The sequence below is a fragment of the Prionailurus bengalensis genome, chromosome C2, assembly GCF_016509475.1.
Source record: "Prionailurus bengalensis isolate Pbe53 chromosome C2, Fcat_Pben_1.1_paternal_pri, whole genome shotgun sequence".
Lineage (NCBI taxonomy): Eukaryota > Metazoa > Chordata > Mammalia > Carnivora > Felidae > Prionailurus > Prionailurus bengalensis.
The window spans coordinates 57990503-57996637 of NC_057350.1; the positions used below are offsets into that span (position 1 = coordinate 57990503).

Below are 6135 nucleotides of genomic sequence, written 5' to 3' on the forward strand. Positions count from 1 at the left end.
GGGGACAAAACATAGGAGAGTTAAATGCAGAGCCCCAACTGAGAGTTGCTGGAGGAGTTGTGGGTGGGGGGATGAGCTAAATGGGTCAGGGATAATAAGGAAGACATTTGTTGGGATGTATAGAGTACCTTATGTAGAGTACCTTATGTATAGTACCTTTCATTTCCTCTGGAGGTGGCATCAGGGTGGGCATATGCTGCATGGGGTAAGGGGGGTACCTAGATGACTGTCTAATCCTAATTTGTATCTTAACCCAATTCATTAGTTTTTAGTCTCCATTACTCCTCATCACTCAGGCTGTATAACAAAATACCACAGACTGAGTGGCTTATTAACAGCAGAAATGTATTGCTCACAGTTCCGGAGGCTGGGCACCAGCATGGGTTCTGGAGGCCGAGTACCAGCATGGTTGGATTCTGGTAACAGTCCTCTTCCAGATTGCAGGATGCAGGTTGCAGACTTCTCATTGTATCCTCACATGGTGGAAGAGACAAAGGAGTTTTCTAGGGCCTTTTTCATAAGGGCACTAATCCCATTCATTACAGTTTCACCTTCATGATTTGATCACCTCCCAGAGGCCCTGCCTCCTAATACTATGACCTTGGGGGTTAGGATTTCAACAGATGAATTTGGGGAGTGGGGACACAGACATTCAGACCATAATACCCCTCCTCTGATTAATTGTTACCTCTAATGCCTGAGCCTTTCCACTGTTTGACAAATGAATAGGTTTGCACTTTGTTACCTCCCTTTGCTTGCTTTTAAGATTCATCCTCCCCTACACTATTAAATGTTTCTTCCATGCACTTGCTATATTTCCCCAATTTTTATCTTTCTAGTCCACTGCTGTCTTCTCTCCCATTCTCATTATCTTGTATTGTATAAATCAGTACCTTTTTTATTCCTTCCTGTAATTTTGCTGGAAATTTGGGAGAAAGTGGAGAGATGAACACATTTGTTCAATCAGCCATGTTTACCTGACAGGTTTCAGTGAATTTTAAAGTGCATCTACAATGCTAGTCATAGGGGAGTATATCAAGCAGTAAAGGATTTGGTGTCTGCCCTAAAAATTGTAAGAATTCAATTGCATTTTGAGGTAATAGTTCAGCAATAGCCACAAGGCAGTAAAAATTAATGGTATAGACAAGAAGTAATGTGGTCATTTAGATGAAGGATTAAGTGATATGTGACCTTGATCTTGATCAACAGAATACCCTTCTCCTGAGTATTTAAGAAGAAGAGAGATTGTGACACAGGCTAAGGGAACTTAAGAGCTACATGTCTTAAAGATTATACCAAGTTGTGATGGAATAAGAAGTCCAAATTCCAGTACATGTTTTACACTGATGGTGAAAGTCTATTTGCTCTGTTGATCTACTCCTAAAGTTCCTTCTCCTACTCATCAGCATACATAACTCCTGAAATGCTCTAATTGATTTACTGTAATAACTGGTTTACATTTTTCATGCAGACAGCATCTGAAATTATAATAATTTTAGCTAGTCCCTGCCTAGTATTCTTATCTGAAATGTTCTGTTAACACTTGCTCATTCCGCTCTACAGTGTCTTATATTTTCCTTAATCTTCTGTATACAAAATAACATAATAGGTGTATTTCTGATGGCTTTCTCCCCATTATCCCAAAGTCCCAATAAAAATCACATAAACCTATTGAATTGGTACGTATGGATACATGTGTTTCCCTAAACCAGGAAAGATATGCTTGTAGCTGTATTTGAGGAGGTAAAAAAAAAAAAAAGCCAGGAGATGCTATAGTTTGATTTTACAAAATAAAAGCATGAACAATCTTTGTAATAGTTTCAATTTTTGAAGTTTTAGGACTTTACAAAAACTTCCAGAATTTCAATAACAGCTTTCTAATATTTTATAGTCCTGCCAAGTTAAACAGCATCAGTTGTGAGATTTATCTGCAAGAGCACATGACTAATGACCTTTAAGGCAACTCGCCTCGTATGTCAACTAGAAAAAAACATGAGCTATAACTATTGAGATTAGTTGCTTTTCTTATTTTGCCCACTTATGTAACTCAATATGTGGCATAATAGATGTAACATAAGTGCATGGAGGTGTTTTTAAGGACAGTTTTTCTCCAAAAAATGTCATTTTTGAAACTAATTATTAAGAAATTTCCAGTTTTTGGCATTTTAATCTAAAATATGTCAGTGTTTCTCAAAGTAATTGGGTCGAATTTTTCTACAAATGTGTATATTGGCTTATGTTAATCTTGGCTGAACAAACTGTTACCGTGAGATTGCACTTAAAACAACTGGTGGGATTTGTGAAAAATACATTTCAACCACTAATAATTTGCCTTAATATTACACATTTCTTCAAGCAACTCCAACGAATTTATAAGACATTTGTTTTTGTTCTAAATGTCTTATGATATTTTACAAATGCCAGACATTCCTTTTATTACAGAGAATTTTTACTCTTCCCATAAGGAATGATTATACAGGAATATATAAGGAATAAAATGTTACAGATAAGAAAACAGAAATATATATGGAGGTTTTATTCGCCATTCAGAAGGCTTTGTTCTAAAACAGCTAGCAACAATACTGACATTAAGTTCTGTGTTTATGATCCATGGTTATCACCAAAAGTAGGCTAGTGTCGAGGTTAACCACAGTCTACAACATGAAAACAGAAAGAGTCTGGTATCCAGGTCGTTTACTTTCAGACTTTAGTCACACGGGCCTGAGGTTAAATACTGGTCTGCTACCTCTAAGCAGTTCTACCGGAGGCAAATTCCTTCACTTCTTCATTTGTTGACAGGAGTAAAGGCACCAGATCATGGCAAGTAACAAATGGAGACTATTATTAACTTCTACAACCGAAGTAGCAGTCAGTGGGTCAGGACTTGCTAGTCCCTGGTCAAAAAGCCAGGAACCTGCCTGTCTTTAAGGGGTACATTTAGGTGAAGAGACATTTTGACAGACTTCTTCAGGAGAAACCTAGCCAGTATTTTGGAATTGTGTCTGATAGGTTACCTTGTTTTCTTTTATTCTGTATATTAAAAAATGGCGTCTTTGGCCCTCCCCCTCCAGGGTGCCGCCCAGGGTCGTTCATTCTGCGCCAGGCCTGCCAGACACCTGGGTTCTCCTTCAGCTGTTCGCCAACGGGGCCAGCACGTTGGGTCCTGCCGCGGAGACCATCTAGTCCTCCATCTAGGTCTGCCCCATCACGCGGCCGGATGGTGTCAGTGTGGCTGGCAGTGTCCACAGTGGAACCATCCTGAAGGTGAGGGAGGAGGCAGGGGCCATCGTCAGCACCCGGGACTGAAACAGCTGCGTGGCTGCCCTGGCCCGGATGGAGGGCACCGACTTCCTGTCGCCCTTGTGCATCCGCGAGGTGGTGCACTTCTGCGCAGGTATCACCTCCACCTCCATGCATTCCATGAAAGTCCAGGTCAACGTGATGTCTGAAAACATCCTCACAGGTACTAAAAAGCTGACCAACAAGGCCACCCGGTGGTACGTGCCCCTGTCACTGAAGAACGTGGACAAGGTCCTGGAGGTGCCTCCAGTCATGTATCCCCGACTGGAGCAGGAGTAGGAGGGCCGGAAGCGTTACAAGACCCAGAAGCTGGAGCGCACACAAACCAAGTAGAGGAAGGGAGATGTCGTCCAGCCTGTCCTGAACCCAGAGCCGGACACGGTCAGCTACAGCCAGTCCAGCTTGATCCACCCGGTGGGGCCTTCCGACTGCACCCTGCACGGCTTTGTGCATGGAGATGTCACCATGAAGCTCGTGGACGAGATGGCCAGGATTGTGGCCACACATCACTGCAAGACCAACATAGTCACTGCGTCTGTGGACGCCATTAACTTACACCACAAGCTCAGAAAAGGGTGCATCATTACCATCTCTGGGCACATGACATTCACGAGCAACAGGTCCGTGAAAATCGAGGTGTTGGTGGACGCCAACCCCGTGGTGGACAACTCGCAGAAGCACTACCGGGCTGCCAGTGCCTTCTTCACCTACATGTGCCTGAGCTAGGAGAACAAGTCACTGCTGGTACCCCAGCTCGTGCCCGAGACCAGGGACGAGAAGAAGCGTTTTGAGCAAGGCAAAGGGCAGTACCTGCAGATGAAGGCAAAACGACAGGGCCCGGCAGAGCCCCAGCCCTAGGCGCCCGGTCCCAAGTCGGGTCTGCGGTGGCCCCAGTGTCTAGTCACTTCGAATTTACCCCCTTGGCCAAAAACCCAATCCACATTGTGAGCTGGTGTTGTGTGAAGCGTTCATCTTGCAGTGTTAACCTGTGCTCTCTCCTGAAAACCTGCACACCAAAGCTTCATTTATACCGCTCCAGTGCCGTCCCTCCCGCCAGAGAGACTCCCGAGGGAATGCTTGCGTGCATGCTGCATGATGTGTACAGAATCCAGCGTCACGAATAAACCTGCTGTTTGGCTGGGGGGAACAAATGGCTGTTTGCATTGTTATTAAAAATACGGAGCTAATAATAAATCATAACAAACCTTCAAACTTGTTTTACTTCAAGTAACAAGTTTTCTGCCTTTCTGAGGATGCGCATCATGTAAAAAATGTTAAGCATTTTGGACATGATATACCTCTATGATAGCATTTTTAAGCCATATTATGTACTTTCATGCCTTCTTAAATAGAGCATATGAAATATAATTTAAAATCTTTTTGGAGGTTGCATTTGGCTCGCACTCTTACACCCACTGCAGTACATTTAACTCCACAGAGACAGCAATGGGGCAAGTGAGAGCCAGACCAGCACTAGGTGACTCTGTGCCTCCCTAAGGAAAATAATTTAACATGGGCAAAGGAGATCCTACGAAGCCAACAGGAAAAATGTCATCATATGCATTCTTTGTGCAAACTTGCCTAGAGGAGCACAAGAAGAAGCACCCAGATGCTCCAGTTGGCTTCTGAGAGTTTTTTGAGAAGTGCTCAGAGGGGCGCCTGGGTGGCGCAGTGGGTTAAGCGTCCGACTTCAGCCAGGTCACGATCTCGCGGTCCGTGAGTTCGAGCCCCGCGTCAGGCTCTGGGCTGATGGCTCAGAGCCTGGAGCCTGTTTCGGATTCTGTGTCTCCCTCTCTCGCTGCCCCTCCCCCGTTCATGCTCTGTCTCTCTCTGTCCCAAAAATAAATAAACGTTGAAAAAAAAAAAAAAAAAAGAGAAAGGAAAATTTGAAGACATGGCAAAGGCGGACAAGGCCCATTATGAAAGAGAAATGAAAACTTATATCCCCCCTAAAGGGGAAACAAAAAAGAAGTTTAATGATCCCATTGCCCCCGGGGAGGTTTCCTTCAGCCTTTTTCTTGTTTTGTTCTGAGTATTGCCCCCAAATCAAAGGAGAACACTCTGGCCTATCCATTGGTGATGTTGCAAAGAAACTGGGAGAGATGTGGAATAACTCTGCCGCAGATGATGAGCAGCCTTATGAAAAGAAGGCTAAGGATATTGCTGCATACTGAGCTAAAGAAAAGCCTGATGCGGCTACAAAGGGAGTCGTCAAGCCAAAAAAAGCAAAAAAAAAAAAAAAGAAGGACAAGGAGGAGGACCAGGAAGATGAAGACGATGATGGTGAATAAGTTGGTTCTAGAGCAGTTTTTTTTCCTTGTGTATAAAGCATTTAACCCCCCCCTGTGCACAGCTCCTTTTAAAGAAAAAAAAATTAAAATGTAAGGCTATGTAAGATTTGTTTTTAAGTTGTACCGTGTCTTTTTTTTTTTTTTTTTTTTTTTTTGTATAGCGAACGCACTGTGGAATGTGTCTTTAGATAGCCCTGTCCTGGTAGTATTGTCAAAAGTCACTAACCTTGCCTGGTACAGTATGCAGGTTGTAAATTGGTATGGAAATTTAAAGCAGGTTCCTGTTAGTGCACAGCACAAATTAGTTATATATGGGGATGGTAGTTTTTTCATCTTCAGTTGTCTCTGATGCAGCTTATGTGAAATAATTATTGTTCTGTTAACTGAATACTACTCTGTAATGGCAAAAAAAAAGTTGTAGCTGTTTTGTTGACATTCTGAATGCTTCTAAGTAAATACAATTTTTAATTAAAAAATAAAATATTTTTAATGATCTATGGTCCTCTCTGTGAGTAATGGATCATGCTCTATTCGTTCTTTCAAT

General features: G+C 42.8%; 2 pseudogenes; both read left to right on the forward strand.

Moving 5' to 3' along the window:
- Nucleotides 1-379: 379 nt before the first annotated feature.
- On the forward strand, nucleotides 380-4206 carry LOC122490978 (annotated as a pseudogene).
- A 549-nt stretch (nucleotides 4207-4755) lies between these two features.
- LOC122491415 lies at nucleotides 4756-5702 on the forward strand (annotated as a pseudogene).
- Nucleotides 5703-6135: the final 433 nt, after the last annotated feature.